General features: G+C 36.7%; 1 long non-coding RNA gene across 4 annotated transcripts in view; it reads right to left on the minus strand.

The window, feature by feature from the left end:
* The window catches only part of LOC111720552, a 257687-nt gene that overhangs the window by 105242 nt on the left and 132146 nt on the right, over positions 1 to 20299 (minus strand). For all 4 annotated transcript variants that reach the window (XR_004233807.1, XR_004233809.1, XR_004233808.1 and 1 more), the window contains exon 2: positions 107 to 223. This is a non-coding gene — a long non-coding RNA (uncharacterized LOC111720552). The remainder of the gene's footprint in view (positions 1 to 106; positions 224 to 20299) is intronic.

Here is a 20299-nt window from a genome sequence, read left to right on the forward strand (position 1 = left end):
CCTATTTAAAAAAAAAACTTATCTGTGTAAAGGGAGAAATACAATCAACATTTAGTATTGCCTAAGACATATAGACCACAGAAATTAAAATAATAAATTATCAAACCTGTTCTATATAATGCAGAGATTTATTTTCATCACACATAGCCAAGACAGCTCATTCTTGCTCCTCTTCACACAGAGATGCTGATCCCAAGTCCTCTTTTTCCATTCCTGGGTATCTCTAGTAACAACAATGACATAATTACAAAGATCAGTCTAGTGGGGCAGACAGCAAAAATATTAATATCTATTTTACAGCTGGAGAAACTAAGATTCAAAAATGTTCCAAGCTCATATATTCTGTAAAGTGTTAGTACTAGCATTTGAATCCAAGTTCATTGATAACAAGCGTGGTGTTTTTTCAAGTATGTTAGGCTATGTCTCTGATATCAAGTCTCTACAATCTTATTTCTCTGAGGTTTCCTCCTCACTCCATGCTTTCCCCACATTTCTCAAGTAAATCTTTAGAAGCAGAAAATCAATCAGGATAGGTTTTCAGAATGAATGAGTTTACTTTTCATAGGAAATGATTCTATTCCTGGTTGAAGGTTTATTAAAAGCTTTAGAGAAAATCTAATCCAACACACTAATTTCATAAAGTGGTGGTATAATTAACTGATAGGGGTCATCCCATGGATTGTGCTCAGAGCTGCCACTTTCAGTTTCAATCAACTATGTGGGAAGTTGGGCGCTGTTTGGGCTAAAGAGTTTGCATTTAAAAATTATAGCATGAAATTAAGACAACTCTGAGATACCACTACACACCTGTCAGATTGGCTAGAATGACAGGGAAAGATAATGCGGAATGCTGGAGGGGATGTGAGAAAATTGGGACACTGATACATTGTTGGTTGAATCGTGAATACATCCAGCCATTCTGGAGAGCAATTTGGAACTATGCTCAAAAAGCTATCAAACTGTGCATCCTTTGATCCAGCAGTGTTACTACTGGGCTTATATCCCAAAGAGATTTTTAAAAAGGGAAAGGGACCTGTATGTACAAGAATGTTTGTGGCAGCCATCTTTGTAGTGGCCAGAAACTGGAAACTGAGTGTATGCTCATCAATTGGAGAAGGGCTGAATAAATTGTGGTATATGAATATTATGGAATATTATTGTTCTGTAAGAAATGACCAGCAGGATGATTTCAGAAAAGCCTGGAGTGACTTACATGGAACTGATGCTGAGTGAAATGAGCAGGATCAGGAGATTATTATATACTTCAACAACAATACTATATGATGATCAATTCTTTTTTTTTTAAATTTAATAGCCTTTTATTTACAGGTTATATGCATGGGTAACTTTACAGTATTAACAATTGCCAAACCTCTTGTTCCAATTTTTCACCTCTTACCCCCCACCCCACTCCCCCAGATGGCAGGATGACCAGTAGATGTTAAATATATTAAAATATAAATTAGATACACAATAAGTATACATGACCAAACCGTTATTTTGCTGTACAAAAAGAATCAGACTCTGAAATATTGTACAATTAGCTTGTGAAGGAAATCAAAAATGCAGGTGTGCATAAATATAGGGATTGGGAATTCAATGTAATGGTTTTTAGTCATCTCCCAGAGTTCTTTCTCTGGGCGTAGCTGGTTCAGTTCATTACTGCTCCATTGGAAATGATTTGGTTGATCTCCTTGCTGAGGATGGCCAGGTCCATCAGACCATCATATAGTATTGTTGTTGAAGTATATAATGATCTCCTGGTCCTGCTCATTTCACTCAGCATCAGTTCGTGTAAGTCTCTCCAGGCCTTTCTGAAATCATCCTGTTGGTCATTTCTTACAGAACAGTAATATTCCATAATATTCATATACCACAATTTATTCAGCCATTCTCCAACTGATGGGCATCCATTCAATTTCCAGTTTCTAGCCACTACAAAAAGGGCTGCCACAAACATTCGTGCACATACAGGTCCCTTTCCCTTCTTTAAGATCTCTTTGGAGTATAAGCCCAGTAGTAACACTGCTGGATCAAAGGGTATGCACAGTTTGATAACTTTTTGAGCATAGTTCCAAACTACTCTCCAGAATGGTTGGATTCGTTCACAACTCCACCAACAATGCATCAATGTCCCAGTTTTCCCACATCCCCTCCAACAATCATGATGATCAATTCTGCTGGACATGGCCCTCTTTAACAATGAAGATGAACCAAATCAGTTCCAATAGAGCAGTAATGAACTGAACCAGCTACACTCAGCAAAAGAACTCTGGGAGATGACTATGAACCACAACAAAGAATTCCCAATCCCTCTATTTTTGTCCACCTGCATTTTTTATTTCCTTCACAAGCTAATTGTACACTATTTCAAAATCCGACTCTTTTTGTACAGCAAAATAACTGTTTGGACATGTATACATATATTGTATTTAACTTATACTTTAACATATTTAACATGTATTAGTCAACCTACCATTTGGGGGAAGGGGTGGGGGGAAGGAGGGAAAAAGTTGGAACAAAAGGATTTGCAACTGTTAAAGCTGAAAAATTACCTATGCATATATTTGTAAATAAAAAGCTATAAAAAATAAAATAAAAATAAAGTAAAATGATAGCACGACTCCTTATTGGTTGTGAAGTCTAAAGAATTAAATGACTCAGAGGATCTACAAAGGGAAGATACTGGTCCCTTTACCTCATTCTTTTTTCCCATTTGTGATATAAATAAGGTTTTTTTGGAGCTGATTCTTAAGAGTAGGAGAAGTAGGAGAAAGGTTGGTTGGTTTACTGTTATATCTGGATTCTGGCTCCCAGGAAACCACAAGCACAAAGCATAAGACATGATCTACCAAGTTAAATCTGAACCTAGGTTTCAGCTGCCATTTTTATGATCATTCTTTTATTCTTTCCATAATGAACACATCCAGGGTTTGAGGTGACTAACTGAATTTAAGAGGTCCAAAGACATGGATCCCCTTGGGTTGCAATTGGTGGATAACAAAGACAGCTTCTGTATTAGAGGGGAAAGCATTAAAAATATTGATTTGATATTATTATAATATAAGGGATGATTAGCAAGCTGATTTCAGAAATACCTGGAGAGATTTACATGAACTGATGCTAAGTGAAATAAAGCAAGAGAACATTGTGCACAGCAACAAGATTATGTGATGATCTATTCTGAGGGACTTGGCTCTTTTCAAAAATGAGGTAATTCAGGACAACTCCAATAAACTTGAGATAAAAGACAATGGAGACAGCCATCTGCATCCAGAGAGAGGACCATGGGGATTGAATGTAGATCACAACAAAGTATCTTCACTTTCTTTTTTGTCACTGTTGTTTTATTGCTTGTTTTTTTCTTTCTCATTTTTCCCCTTTTGATCTGATTTTTCTTGTGCAGCATGATAAATATAAAAATATGCTTAGAAGAATTGTACATGTTTAACGTATATTGAATTACTCGCTGTCTAGGGGAAGAGGAAGGTGGAAAGGGAAGGAAAAAAATTTGGAACACAAGGTTTTGCAAGGATGGATGTTGAAAATTGTCTTGCATGTATTTTGAAAAATATGTTTTAAAAGAAATACATCAAGTAATAAAATTTAAAAATTCAGAATGGTTTGCTATCATGGAAAAATGAAAATAAATGTATAGATTGAGTCATCTCAAAAAAAAAAAAGAATACTGATTCAAACATGGATAATTTACCATCAAACATATACTTGGGAGTTGTTTAGACAGTTCAGATAAGAGTTGAAATATAAAATGTCTAATTAGTAATATTGCAAGCTGCTTTACACTCAGATAGGATTTAAGTATTAGTCTCCCAGAAAATTGTTACATTTGTTATGTTAAATTATGAATTTATATTACTAATTCATATTGAATATCAAATACTTTTTTTTACTTCCCATTTTTTGAGGAAAACCCTACATATGAACTACAAAATAAAAGTGTAGCAATGAGTATGCTAAAAGAAAGCCCCCTCTTATCAGAGTCTAGGGTTCCCATCATTGAAGTCCAAACTGCATACCTACATCCAGATCAGTTAAGCCCTTAAGAGAAAGGGGCAGCTCCAAGGTACTCTAGTCTTTATTACTCAGCAACTGCTTCTCTAGGTTAGATTAGGAAACAAGGATTAAATGACTTATTCAAGATCACAAAGATAATACACAGCAAAGCCTGCATTTAAATGCAAGTTTTCTGATTCCTAATGTACTGTTCTTTCCATTGTCTAAAATGATCTTAAAAGTTCTCTGTGTAAAAAAATTTTATTTAATTTAAAAAACTAAAAAATATATTTTTTTTCTCTTTATAAACATAGACTCCTTTGCTTGGCATGTAAAGCCCTTCTCATACTAACTCCGATATATTCTTTTAACCTTATTGTATCTTATTTCTCCTTCATCCATTCTTTGGTCTGACCAAACTGTTCAGCCACACATGTGCCATTATACTTCCTATTTCGGTTGCTATTCAGCTATCTGATTCCTTGTGACCTCATTTGGGGTTTTCTTGGCAAAGATACTGGAGTGGTTTGCCATTTCCTTCTCCAGCTCATATTATAAATGAGGAAACTGAGGCAACAAGGGTTAAGTGGCTTGCCCAAGGTCATAAGCTATCTCTAGGAGTAATACTCTTTATCTTCACCACCTTTAAACAAGATATTTCCTTCCCCCTCCCTATTCCCTTCCTGACCCCAAAACCCTCCTCACTTCAACTTCCTAGAATTCCTTGTTTTCTTCAAAGTTCAAGTCAAATACCTTCTTCTATATGACATCTTTCCTAATCTTTCTATAGATTAATGTCCACACACACACATATATACAATCTTGCATTTATTTCTGTATATGGTATTCTTATAAAACTTAAGATCCTTCATTACAGGGATCATTTCATTTTTATGTGATTATTATCTCTGGCACCTAGTACAATGCATTTTGATCAATAGATCCACTAACTCCAGAGATTTCCTCTATGAAACATAAAAACTGATATTCATTGATGAATATAACTAGATACCCATTACTCTTCAAAGTCAAAAGGTGAAAATGCCTTCCAATATCAATGCTCAGCTGCCCAACTATCACTTCCAATAGGGAATGTTTGAACAAGGACTTTTTCTCCACTTACCCACCTTTAACAGTAGGAAAAGGTGAAGGTTTTTGAACTACCTCTTATCATTTCACTCTGGATCTCCTCCTGCTTCTATCTACCATCCAGCAATCGCAGCATCTATTGAAGTAATCTTAATTTAACATTATGGCAGAATCTTTTCCCTCCAGCCTTTCTGAAACAATGTTTCTCCACTAGCATATTAATATTATGAGGAATGAAAAGTCTGAGACACATAATTTCTGGGTAATTAATAATTTTATTAATTATGGCTAATAGTTAATAAAATGTGGCCAGTGGCTTTCTCTCCCAACCCAAAACTGCCCCCAGGAGAACATTCAATGTTTAAAAAGCCTTTGGAAAGGAGGGTGTACCTAAGGGCAAAAACATATTAATGGGGATGTGGTTAAAAAGTCTTCAGCTCTGTCTGCTGAGAAAGTGACTCAATCATGAGACTCAGCAGCCTCTTGCTGGGTAAAGAATATCTTTACCCAGACTTTTCTGACTGACTTTCCCTTTCATAAGTTGGCTCACCCTAAATTCTAATGGAAGGTCCCAAGAACAGGGTTTATTTCCTAAGGGCAAGATCTCACTGAACTCTGTAAGGTTTCATTCAAAATCAAAAAAGCTTGTATCCCAAGAATTTGGGAAATTTCATCTATCAGAAATGTTTTTCAGAGGCTGGCTGAATAACCTAAAGGGTTGGTTGCTGAATGAGGAAATATAAAGGAAAAAACCCTGGATCCCCCAATATTAATGGTTATTTATATCAAAAGCTAGCATTCATAGAATCCTTTAAGATTTAAAAAGCAATTCAGATAGTTTCATTTGATCCTCATGAAAACCCTGTGAGATGAGTAGTATTGTCATCTCCATTTTATACATGAGGTAAATGAGGTTCAAATAAGTTAAGTGACTTGTCTATGGTCATACATCCAATAAATATCTGAAACAGGATTTTAATTCAGATCTTGTGGATTCTAAATCTAACACACTCTCAACTATACTACCTAGGAACCAGCTAAATCCATGATCCCTTAGACATTAAGTTTCTGCTAAGTGCCAGGCATTAAGCTAAATCTTGGAGATACAAAAATAGGCAGAGGACAGTCCCTCTTGAGGGGTCTCAAGAAATTTGATTCAAGGAATCAAATGAAGAAGACAATATATAAACAAACATACAAAGCAAGCTATTAACAGAATGGGGGGAATAATGTAGGGAATGCATTGGATTTAAGAAGGTTTGGGGAATGTTTGCTGTAGGTGGGATTTTAAAGAAAGCCAGGGAGGTCAGTAGTTGGAGCAGAGAAAAAAAGAATTCCAAATATAAGAACAGCCAAAAAGAATGCCTACAGTGTAGAGATGGCTCCCAAAAGCTGGTTCCTAACAGTAAATAGACCTCAATCTAAGTTCTTTCCTAGACTTCTTCCTGGGAGTTTCATATACTATTATGTCAAGTTGCTGCTTAGTGGAAAGTGAGAAAGAGAATCAAAATGAGTTGATTTTGCATGAATTGTAATATAAATGCTAGAGGACCAATCATAGTGGTCCCAAGTGAACACTTGAGCCATCCTTGCTTTCACAACTGAAACCAGAATTTTAGAGCGGAAAAAGTGATTTACTTTTAAGTCCCCTGGAAACCCCTTGGAAAACCCACTTGTGCGCATATTTCTTTCTATTGAGATATTTCAATGAAAGAAAGCAAACTCACCATTTAAAATTGTGCTGGCACAGGTGCAATGGCTGTCTTTTAAATAGAATTCTGTCTCCTGAGCAAGAAAAAGATGTGCAGCAAAAGATATCTAGAGAAGAATGACTTGCTAGCAGAGTTCACCCTGATATAGTCTGCCATCAAGAAGAAGAGGTACTTTATGTCTCAATCTGAAATCGACACTCTTTCAACACATCCATGGAATTAGGATCAGATAATATCTCAGGAGCTGCTTTGAAATCTTTCCCTCTCTCCAGGCTCAATCACAAAACATAAGCCATGACAAGGAAATATTGGTGGGAGCTAGGTAGGTTTGGGACTGGCAACAACAGAAGGGTGACAACAACAATGACTAAAACCCTTGGCTGAAGAGGATGAAAATGTCTTTACCAAAACAGTCCAAAGCCTGAAAATCCCCTTACTAGGTTCATCTTCAGGCATCAAAGGAGACAGGTACAAGGCAGGACTTTGCAACTGAGTACTTTTTTTCTAGAAGTGTCATGGGTGACATGACTTAGACTTTGCAAGACTTAAGCATATTTGCCAGTTCTTGGTTTACTCTAAAATTTAGAACAAAAATATTCACACTTTTGATTCAATAACCCCTTCTAGTCATCTTATACCTCTCTACCCCTCCTTTCAATAGATTATTTACCTGACAGAAAACATGAACAAGAAATTATTCAGATGTCCACAGCTCTCCTCTCTCTGTGTGTGTAGCACACAGCCCATTTTAAACATCAGAAGAAAGATATGGATGACAGAGAAAAGGTCCAAGAAGCAGAAGAGGTCAGGTTATCCCCATTCAAATGCATATAGCACAATTGCCCACAACTACCACCAAACAGATGTCTAGAGTTCCACAGCTCTGAGTTCAGCAGTTTGAGGTCTGCTTTCCCAAGAGAATGCTTCCACAATTCCCATGTTGTAAAACATGGGTGTAAGTGATTTACGAGGATACAAAGGAATTTCTACTTTCTTTCTTCCTTCCACTAACTCAACAGTACATATTCAGCCTCCATATAAATGCAGCTGTCTCTCTCTGTGTCTCTGATTCTGTCTGTCTCTGTCTGTGTCTCTCTCTCTCACACACACAAACACACACACACACACACACACACACACACACACGCGCGCGTGCACACGCACACACCGTCTAATTAGATCTTTTTCTCAGGTGAGCAGCATCATGCTAGAAAAGCTCCAGATCACTGATACTCAGTCATCTAAATACACTACACTCACCCTTCCATCTCACTCCCAACCCTGACAGTGCAGGCCAGGAATGTTCAGGTTGTGGCCCAAACTGATTTGTTACTCTCTATTTTCCTATCACACATCCCAGCATCATTTTGCTTTTGACTGGATTGATTTCCAATTTCATGGCACAAAACTAGAAATGAAATATGATTTTGCAAGACTTAGGCTAAGTTACAGACTAAACCAAATGATCAAATCGTCTACTGATGAATAGTCCCTTAATTTTCTATATTTTGCACTTGGAACTATCTCATGCAGCCCCTCTTGATTCTGTAGAATTCAAGAACATATCCCAAGAATTATGGAAGGGAGAAACCATCCTGTTGTTATCTTTTTTAAAGTAAAGATGGTGTGATCTTTTATTTAGATGGGAAATTTCCCACACAGATGAGGGAACAGAAAGGTTATTATTTTTGTAAAATCACACAAAGAATATTTATTAAGCAGTTACTATGTGCCAGGTAATGTGCTAAGTGCTGGGAGTTATAACAAAAAGCAAAAGGTAATACATGCTTTCTTCAATGAACTAAAGTGGAAGACAACATGAAGACAACTTTGTACAAATGATATATACAGAATAAATTGGAAACAATCAACAGAGAAAAACACTAGGATTAAAGAGATTCAGAAAAGACTTCTTGCAGAAAGTGGGACTTTATATGAGATTTAAAGGAAGATAGGAGGAGGGGATGAGGAGAGGGTGAGTTCCAAATATGAAGGGCAGTTCATGAAAATGCTCAGAATGGGGAAATGGAATTATGTGCCAAAAATAGAGACACTTAGTGATACTGTACTGCAGAATACTACACTGTATTTGTAGAGTGGAGGAAAAATGTAGGGGTAAATTGTTAGAGGACTGAAAAAGTAGAAAGGAGTCAGGTTATATAGGACATAATAAGCTAAACAGAGGATTTTATTTTTGATCCTGAAGGTAATAGAGGTAATAGAGAGCCACTGAAGGGTGACAGGTCAATTTGACAACTGAGTAAAACTTGGACTCAAATGAAGAGGGACGTCTGGCAGGGGAACCAACTAACCAGATACTCCAATAGTTCGGGCAATAAATGGTAGAAATGGCAGGATTTGGAAACCAATGGATATGGGATGTGAGAGAGAGCAAGGAGTCAGTGATGACACCTATATTCTAAGTTTGAGTGACTGGAAGGTTGTTGGTACCTTCTACAGAAATAGGGAAAAAAGGTAATTAATTTAGTTTTGGATATGTTCAGCTTAAGCTGTCTACAAGATATGAAGCATGAGATATTCAATAGATAGTTAGAGACGAAAGATATGAATGTATACAACAAAAGACAAAGTGCCAAAGGAATATCCTATATGTATTTTTGTTAATACCATTATTAACATTTGTGTGAAGTATTTCTAATGCAATGGCTCCATTTTAAGAGTCAGCTTCTTATTTATTTCACAGTGAACTCTTTGACATTGAAGGAGGATAATTGTAAACTAGTTAGAAGAGATGTTAGAACTAGACAAATGCATGTGAGAATAAGTTACAATTGAAATGACCAAACAACAGAAAGGTTGCAGGTGGCTTACATCAGATTGACATAGCCTAATAATGAAACTGAAAGAATGATTATTTTGGAACATTTTAGAGCTAGAAAAGACTTCCAAATTATGTGGTAAAACTTGCCCATTCTTCAGATTAGCAAACCGGAGATTAGATGAGTGACTTATCCAAGAATATATATCTAGTAAAAGACAGAACCCAAGAATTGAATTGGTGATTCTTTTCAACATATTAAGCTGGTATTGTTAGCAAATTCAGGTCTCCTTACTCCTGATACACTTGTTTTCCAGTGATACCATCTAGGTATACCTCTAGGTCCAAAACTAACTTTACCTTCTATTTATACCTTCTTATTTATTTTGTACCTCTTTCTAATTCAATCCACCAAGTATTTATTATCTACTATATACAAGGCCACTCTTCCTAGTATTGGAGATTCAGATATAAATAAATTAACAAAAATAACCCCTGCCCTCAAAGGAGCTTACAATTTACTCCCACAGTACCTAGTATAGCGTTTCTCTAGATTATTAGCACTCAGATCATGTGCTTACTGAACTGGTTTACAGTTATTCTTCCTTCAATGTCAAAAGATACATTATCAAATAAGTAAGAAGCTGACCTTAAAATAAAGCCATTGCATTAGAAATGCCACACAATATTTAATAGTGACATTAACAAGAATACATGGAAATATTCCATTGGCACTATTTTTTGTCTCATATCTTGAACTAGAGTCCTTGAGGATAAGAAAGACCATGTTTTGTATTTCCCTACATTATGTCTTTGTACATTGTCTTGTGTATAGGAGTCACTCAAATATCTATGAAACAATAATTCTTAATTCAAAATACAGTGATCTGAAAGGGTATCATGAAATTCTCCTTAATTTACTTTAATTTTTAAAAAATATATACCATACAACTCTTTTTCCCTCTTTTTTTTTTCAGTAGGAAGTGGGACAGAGGGTTGAAAAAAATTAAACAATGATGGGGGGCTATTTAAATTTCAAAAAGTTTGCAAGTCAATGGAAATTGAAGATGTTGCAGAAGAAAAAAGTTAGTAATAGACCTATTTTTTTCAACAAGGTCAGCAAGATGACAACCAAAAAGACTGCTTGGTCCCTTAGCTCTTGCTGGGTGGCCCTGGGCAACCAATTCTACTCCCCCTCCCTCCACTTCCATTTCTCCTTGCCATAAAAAGCTAATGGGCATTCCCTGAGGAACAATGAAGACCAGTATGCTAATGAGAAGTGGGCTGGATCTCCTTAAACTCCCCAAATTCCATGCCTAGAATTCTTGGGGCCATAGTGCTTTTCTGTTTAAGAGGCACAGATACCACCCATCCCACAATGCTCCCATTGGAATGTCTCCACAGCTAAGAAACCAACATGGGACAAGTTTGGGGCTTTTTTTTTTTTTTAAACCATCCTTACCTTAAAATTGCCAAGAATATCTAGTCTTGGATCTCATAGGTTCCACATCTAAACCCTTGAGGCTATCCTCTGGGCCATACAGCTCTCTTATGAGGTTTTTCCACAGCATCTCTCTTGACAACTCTGGTGTCCCCTAATTATTAGGCTCCAAATCAGCATTGCTAGTATGCTGTGAGATTGGTGCTCCATTACCAAGCAGAGACTTTCAGCCCCCTCCCTGTAGGTACCTCCCTTTCTACACACACACACATCTTGGCCCCTGCCTCCCTAACTAAGACATTCCAACTGTGGCGCATCACACACAGCTTGTCCGTAGCTGAGACCACCACTTTCTCACTGACAGATTTCCTAATCCATTGGCAAATGCAAAGTTCCTCTACAAAAATCCTCCTGTCACCACCTTGGAGCCAAAACAAAAACCTTGACCCATTCAGAGATTTTCAGAATTATTAAAGAAAAAATAAGTTTGAAGAGTAGTATTTATTGCTTTTATATCATCAGCCTCAAAAACAAGAATTTCAAGAATGTACGTAATCATTATTAATAATATTAAGCACTTCAGAAATTATCTGATTTGAATCTCACAAAACCATTGTGAGAATGGCCCTTATTATACCCATTTTAAAGATGAGGAAAGTAAGGCTGACAGAGTGGCTTGCCCAGGGTCACACAGCTAAGCAAGGATTAAAATTAGAGATGGTCCTGACCCCCAACTTCCTAAATCCAATACTGTTCTCTTCCACACTTTGCCTCATTTTTTGTCTCTTATCTTCAACTGGACTCTCGGATGATGGGAGGTCCCTGTTTTATTTTTCCCATTGCTAAGTCCTTTCCATGCTTGTCCATAATCAATACAATGATTCTTAAATCTGAATACAATGTTCTGAAAGGGTATCTAAAACTAGATCCAACTTTACTTCCATCCTTATCCTCATTCCTAGAGAGCTGATGTTGCAACCCTCCCTTGGTCACAAATTTCAAATCCAATATGACATACCATTGATCAGCAGAGAGGAACCCACAGGAGGTGCCCATCCAACTTGGTAACCTCACTCAGAAACCACGAGTAGGCAATGCCCCCTGACATATCACTGGGGCCCGTAGTCAAGTTGTTACCCAGAACCAACTTAAATAAGCATATGATAAGCAATGAAGAGAATGCAACATGCTGATGAGTTTTCCATTTTAAAGGGGGAGGGGGGGGAGTATACTCCGTCTTTGTGTTGGAAAGTTTATTTTCAGCCTCAGCAGGCTAAGGTTTTTTTTTTTTTTAATATAATAAAAAAAGAGTTATACGACTTTAATTAAATGCACTTATTAAAAGGGTGAACTATTTGGAGAGGCTGTTTTTTGTGCTGGAGGCACATTTTCCAGCATGCTGCAGAACGTCTACATCCGCCTGCTCTAGGCAATTTTTAATGCACAAATAAATCCGCACCTGACGTGTTGACAGATTATTATGCAGGGTGGCCGCCAACAAAAGTAAACACAGGGGCAAGTTTTAACCTCTTACAGTTGCAGAACTCTCCCCGCTGAGCTCAGCTCAAGTGTAAATGACTGCCAGCAAAGTCTTTTCTTCCAACTACACCTTCTTCCTCTTCAAGACACTTGTCCCTGAATCTCGAGGGTACCTCCGCTCCCTCTACCACCTCCCAGCTTACTTGGGATTGGGGAGAGCAAAGGAGAGAGAGGGAGGAAAAAAAAAAAAAGAGGAAGGAGGCCCAAGCACAAACGAAGAATGTACAATGTCCCCCAAGCTCCCTGCCTTCCATCCTGTTTATTTTGCGCCCATCACCACAGAGCCTTTGCAGAACGGAATGGTCAGCGATCGCTTTATTTCTCTCAACCAGGGGCTTGTCTCCAATTCCAGGGCTTAGACCGAGTTCCTGGAAGAACAGCCCAACAGGTAGTGTAGTCCTACCTTACCAGCAATGTGAGAGTGGAGTTACCAGGAAGAAAGATAAAAATGAGTAAAGAGGTGGGGAAAGGGAGGGGAGGAGTGATAAGACTAGTATTTTGACTTTGGACATTAAAATGTGGTTGTGCAAATATAATGCAAAGTAGTTCCTTCTTGGTTTGCTATTAAAAAACAGTAGACCTCTCTTCTCTAAATGGTAGTTTGGATGTAACCGAAGAAACTTTTCTGCTTTCTTTCCTACTTTTTTCCTTCCTTTCTTCCTCCCTTTTCTCCTTTATTCTTTTCTTTATTCCTCCTTTTCTTCTTTCCCTTCTTCTCTTCTTCCTTTTCTTCCTGTCCATAAGCCACAATATGCAAAACACTAGACTTTTCCTCTTCAAAGAATATTAGTCCAACAACATTTTAGTGGACACCTGAGTATATGAACCTCATCTCCAAAATTGGCCTTTTCCCAATGGACTCTTGAAATGAAGAAATAGAAAGGGGTTTCTACAATGTGGGATTAATTGTTCGATTGAATTGACTTCTGAAATTAACAGCTAACTACCTTTTAAGCACAGCCTGTTCATAAAACAAAGGAGGAAAGTCCAGATGTCACTGTGGGTCAGCTGCATGGAGTTCATTTCAAAGATACTAAACCATTACAGAATGTGTCAAATCTGGAGGGAAAGTTTGTGGTTATATTGTCCAGCTCCCTCACTTTGCAGATCAGGAAATGGGTCCAGTGACTTTCCCAAAATCACACATAATCACTGAACTGGAACTGGGTCCCAGACATCTACTCCAGTTCCGGTCTCTACATTAACAATGCCTCTTATTTGCACGTTCAAGACCACACCCTTGTCAGTGAAAAAGCAGGTCACTACATGTGCAAGGAAGAGTGTCTGCACAGTTACTGGCCACACAGAAAACCTTCCATTTGCCAAACTCACTTGGGGAAAAAGTGAGTCCTTAGAATCTTATAGAGGGTTGTAGATGGTGCATCTAACACCCACAAGACTTTTTTCTCCCACTTGTATTCATCCCAGATCCTTCATATCTTTCTGGCTTGAATGTCAACCATCTAAATACAATTTTAAGAATTGGACAAGATAAAAATGTTCCTCTTGGCCTGCCTAACAAGATTTTCATCACTCAAGGTCCCTTTGGTCCCTGTGGCCTGGGAAAGTGTAGAAACTTACAGCCATGCTTCTGACAGCTTCTTCCACCTAAAATGAACAACAGCAGACATGAGCAATCTGAGAGAGATGGCCTTTTGAAAAAATCGGGCTGTCCCAAGGGCCAGTGGGAAATATGCCAGGGAACTGTGGGATAACCTGCCCTGTTTATACTTTCCTCAGGAATGGAAGGAACAGTGGCCAGAGACCCTGGCACTTCTGATCTATGACCTAGAACAAATATGCCTTATGTTTGCATAGGCACCTTACACTTTTATCTCTGTTATCATAGCATTTGGTACCCAGAAAAACCCTGTAGGTAGGAAATGACAGGTTATATTATCCTGGATTCACAAATAAGGAAACTGAGGATCTGCCAGATTAAATGAACTCACCAAAGTCCTCAAATGAATAAATAGCAGACCAGGGAATTCAATCCAGATCTTTCTATGTCTGTTTAAGTCTCTTTCCACTATTCTGTACACCTTCAGCAACTTGTCACTTAAAATTTACTTACAACTTTCTTGGAGATTTCTGTAAGTGGATTTATGGCATAGATTCTTGGGATAAACAAGCTCCATGAGCTTATTATCACTCACAATACAAAAATGTACTTTCTTCTATTTACCATAATTTCCCTAGGGATATATCCTACCTACTCCCAAAAGATCATTTCACTCTGACTTTTTAAAAGTCAGATTTTGACTCTAGTTATATAAATTGGACATATAAGATAATTCAAAGATTAAGATGCATGGGAGATTGGGGAAAACAAGAGACTAAAATAAGGAGACTCCTGTCTCTAAAAAGAGCTACTTGAAATACACAAGACATATATATTTATGTACACATATATATCATTATTATTATTACATATTTCATATATATAAAATCTCAATGTATACTGAATTGGCCCCATACAAATATGGAAAGAGAGCATTTCACAAGAGTTTCTTGTAAAAATAGTAAAGGAGGAAAAATCTTACTTCTAAGCAAATATGAAAAGAAGAATGAATTTTGGACTTCACAGAATGCATGATGTTTGCCTTTCTCCATCAATATAATATTAATAATAATAATGATAATAATATTCACAAGGCATTTTATAAATATTATGTCATTTGATTCTCACAACAATTCTGTGATATTATAATCATCTTTATAATTACATTATCCTTACATTATATTATATAGCATTATATTACATTATCCTTACAGAAGAAGAAATCAAAACAAACAAAGATTAAACGACTTGTTCAGGATCACACAGCTAGTCAATATCTAAAGATGGATTTGGAGGGTCTTTCTGATTCCCAAGTCCAACATTGTATCCACGGGACCACATAGCTGCATTCTAGTCTCCCTTCTAAAAAAAAGTATCAAAAAATTATAAGAATGTTATCCTACTTCCCAAGTTTCAAGAAAAAAATAAGAAGAAATTAAAAAGAAAAAGAAAAAATAGCTTTCATTGTAAAAACACAAGGATGAAAAGAAATTCAAAGAAGGAAAGAAACTAGCACTTATTGTACCCATGTGCTGGGCACTATACTAAGCATTTTACAAATATTCTTTTTCCTAACAGCATCTCTGGGAAGTAGGTGCTATTATTATTCCCATTTTATAGCTAAGGAAACCAAGGCAGATAAAGGTTAAGTGACTTGTTCAAACAGCTATTAAGTTTCTGAGTCTGCTTTTGAATTCAGCTTTTTTCTTTTGAGCCCAGGTTCAAAAGATCTATCCGCTGTGCCTTCTAGCTGTATTATGTAGACTCCTGACCATCTATCTGGGGAGGCTGGTGAGTGAAAGAAACTGACCCAAGAAAAAGGCAAGAATGAAGACCCATGAATTCTTAAAGCTAAGTAACAGTTTTTTGCAAAGAAAAAGGAGGTAGATCCTTTGAAAAAGAAACAAAATAGCTATTTTTTGTTTCCCAATGAAAAATGATATGGATCCACAGATATTATCAGATGAGAGAGTATCCAGTCAGGGTCAGAGGACTAAGCGATAAATAGTGGTCACTGGTACCCTTGTCAAGTTGTACAGAGACAGCTATTTGTCAAATTGACATTAACAATAGAAAGATCTACTGTCTTCTTAGGCTATATATACAGGATGTTGCAGAAAATCTCCCCACACCTGTTAAACCTGATGGCTATGATCCCTTTCTAGTGATTCACATGAGAATAAATTATGTGCCAGAAGGCATTGCTATGGATTTCTTGGGCAAGAAATTGAAAACCATAGGGTCACAGATGGTGTTCTCAACTTTGTAATCATTTGAAAATAAGGGCTTCAGAAGAGAAAAGCAAATTTAAAAAAAAAAAAAAAAAAAAGATTGGGTCTCTCAATCTTAGTCAGGCCTAAATCCAGGAGTTACTCACAGACTCAATTCCACTATAATTCCGTTTTTTAACTTGACTAATTCAACCCCCTTTAGGTAAACTCTTCTCCTCCTACTCTAATCATAGTAATAATGTAAGAAGTAGTGAGGTTTCCTGATCTGTTTAGTCCACTGTAGATTAGATTTACTGAACCCAAGAGATCCATAAACCTCAGTCTCCTTCAAGACTAGGGCTACATCCCAGTAAGAAAATTCATTTTGGGAAATGAACAGAACTTACAAAGATGATGTTTGAGAATGCATTTTACATTCCTGAACTAATATTATAATATAGAAACAATGAGTATTTAATCAGGGATGGAGTGTATCTCACAAGGAGTGACATGTTATAGCAGGATTTAGAAATAGAAAATCACATGATGAGCTGTGTTCCAGTCAACTGATAGCTATATGACCGAGGACAAATCATCATCTCTTCAATCCTCAGTTTCCTTATCTGAAAAATGGGATAAATATTATCTATTATGCTCATAGTGTTGTTATTATTATGGTTGTTTTTGTTTTTGTCTTATCCAACTCTTCATGACCCTATGGACCAGTAATACTGTCCAGAAGTTTTCTTGGCAAAGATATTGGAGTGGTTTATTATTTCCTTCTCCAGTACATTAAGGCAGGCAGAAGTTAAGTGACTTGCCCAGCATGACACAGCTAGTAAGTATCTGAGACTGGATTTGAATTCAGGTCTTCCTGACTTCAGACTCAGTAGTCTGTTCACTGAGCCATTTTATTAAGAGGACTAAAGTTAGCTAATGTATGTCATTATTATTATTTTGTGTTATTGTATTATTTCTGTTATTTGTATTATTATGTGTTTAAAAAATGAGTGATATATTTACAAATGTAATCAGAGGAGTTTGAACTGGGGAACAAGGCAAGGTTGAATAACATTGCTAATGTCTACTAAGGTAGATATTCTAAATCATGGAGATTTCCAGAAATTCATAAGACACAAATTTTAAGAAAAGACGCAGAATAAATCCATAGCCAACATGAACTAGAAATTCAAACACCCATAGACAAATTTGATCTCAGAGGTAATATCAAAATTTGATAGGTTGTGACCCATGATTGGAATATGGCTAGAATGAGATAGGAAAAGGAGAATAAGAAGAGTAGATTGAAATATGTAAAAGATAACCATGTGAGGAACACCAAAAAACAAATGGAAAATTGAAGTGGCAAGAAAAGTTTTGTTCTTTCTTTTAAAATGTTTCATGGATGCTCTTTTTATTTTATGCATAGCTATCTCTTTTCAATGACTCCTTGTCCTTCATTTCCTCCAAAGCTCCTTGTAACAAATAAATATAGCCAAGCAAAATAAATCATCTTACAGGTCATGTTTGAAAATGGGAAACACATCACAAGGCTGGCTAGCATGTAGACACAATATATAGTGTTTCTCTCTCTCTCTCTCTTTCTCTCTTTCTCTGTGTGTGTGTGTGTGTGTGTGTGTGTGTGTGTGTCTGTCTCTCTGTATTTTTCTCTCTCTGTTTCTGTCTCCATCTCTCTTTCTTTGAAAACAGCACAGTGAACAAATTCTTGATTTTTTAATAACAATTTCATCCTTACCAAATAGGGGAAAACAAATAAGGAAATTACCATCAAAAAGCTGATATTTCCTTACAAGGAAGACATGGTAGCTAGAATGGAAATGATAGGAAGAAGATGGCAAAGAATATACTATAATCCAGCAGAACTTCCCCAACAATCTCCTCCAAACAATAACAAATTGAATTCTGGAGCAGAAGAGTCAACAAAAGATTAGGGTGAGACATTTCACAACCCAAGACATCTATGGAACTTAGCAAGAAAGGTCTCTAACATCAGGGTAGGGGGCAAAGGTCACATGGTGGTAGCACCCAGAGAGGGTCTCAGATGTGATTGTAACAACTGTTATAGTAGCTTTGGGAATTCTCAGCCCAGAGACAGTAAGGTGGTCAGACAACTGGTCAAAAAGAGATTACCAAGAATCCTGAGCCAGTACTGGGTACAGGACTGGCCATTATTTGGCAACTCTATTGCACATACATAGTTCTTCTGGATCACAGCTGCAGGACAGAGAGGAATATTTGTGTTTGTGTCTGCAGAGAAACTAGAACACAGACTGGGAAAGCATTGACCATACCTAGCCCTGGTACCTAGATGCACCAAAAACTTGCAGACCTCCAAAACTACTTCTGAAAACAGCAGCACAAAAAAGTCTGAAGCTTAAGATAGTGCTTCCCCACACCCAGATAATCAGAGTCTAACTTTAACATAAAGTCCAAAATCAAGAAATAGGTTGGAAAAATGAACAAATAAGACAACAATATGAAAACAGCCTCAAACAAAGCTTCAAAGAAAAAAATTGGAAACTAGACACAAGTGCAATAAGAATTTCTAGAAAAGTAAAGAGATAAAAGTGGTAGAGGAAAAATAGAAAAAGAAATGAGGGTGCTACAAGAAAATTACGAAAAAAGAATTAATAACTTGGTAAAAGAGGCACAAAAAATAGTGAAGAAAATAACATCTTAAAAACCAGAATTGGCCAAATGGTTAAAAAAAAAAAGGCACAAAAAATTCACTGGAAAAAATAACTCACTTAAAAGTAGAAATGGTCAAATAGAAAAATAAGTATAAAAGTTCACTGAAGAAAACAATGTCTTAAAAATTAGAATTGGCCAAGTGGAAGTTAATGACTCCAGGAAACAACAAGAAACAACAAAATATAGTCAAAAGAATGAAAAGACAGGAGAAAATGGTAAACATCTCATAGGAAAAAAAAGCTGACCTGGGAAAAACATCAAAGAGAGATCACTTAAATATTATTGCACTACCTAAAAGCTACAATAAAAAAAAAAAAAATGTGCTTTAACATCATATTTCAAGAAATTATAAAGGAAAATTGCCATGATATCTTAAAAATAGAGGGTAAAACAGAAAATTAAAGAACCCACCAATCATTTCCTGCAAGAAATCCCAAAATGAAAACTCTTGGCATATTATAGTCAAATTCCAAAGCCCGTAGGTCAAGGAGAAAATATTGCAAGCAGTTGTAAAGAAACCATTCACATATCAGGGAGCCACAGTAAGAATCACACAGATTTATCCTTAAAGGAACAGAAGGCTTAGAATATGATGTTCCAGATGGCAAAGGAATGAGGATTGCAAGCAAGAATCACCTACTTAGCAAAATTGAGCATAATTCTTCAGAGGGAAAAATGGACATTTAATGAAATAGGGAACTTTCAAATATTCCCAACGAAAACTCCAAAGCTAAATAGAAATTCTGACATTCAAACACAAGACTCAAGAGAAGCATAAAAGAAAGAGAAGCATTAAATATAAAAGAAAAGTTATGAGATTTAATAAGATTAAACTGTTTACATTCTTATACATACAAATCCTAAGAACTGAATCATTATTAGGGCAGTTAGAAGGAGTCTGCATAGACAGAGCGCACAGGTAAGTCAATTAAGTTGAAATGATCTCAAACAAAATGAAAGGGTGAGAAAGTGGGATGTACTGGGAGAGGAGGGGAGAGAAAAGAAGAATGAGGAAAATTATCTCACATAAAAGAAGTAGTCAAAGAAGAGTTTTTACAATGACAAAGAAAATAAGGGAGGCAAGCAACACTTGAACCTCATTCTCAGCAGAACCAGTTCAAAGAGGGAAGAATACACACACAAACACACAAAAGTAAAGTAGAAAGGGAAGGAAGTAAAAGAAAAGGAGTAAGTGTAATAAAAGGGAGACTTTTGAGAAGGACCAGGATAAAAAGAGAAAAG

The sequence above is a fragment of the Sarcophilus harrisii genome, chromosome 4 (assembly GCF_902635505.1).
Source record: "Sarcophilus harrisii chromosome 4, mSarHar1.11, whole genome shotgun sequence".
Classification (NCBI taxonomy): Eukaryota; Metazoa; Chordata; class Mammalia; order Dasyuromorphia; family Dasyuridae; genus Sarcophilus; species Sarcophilus harrisii.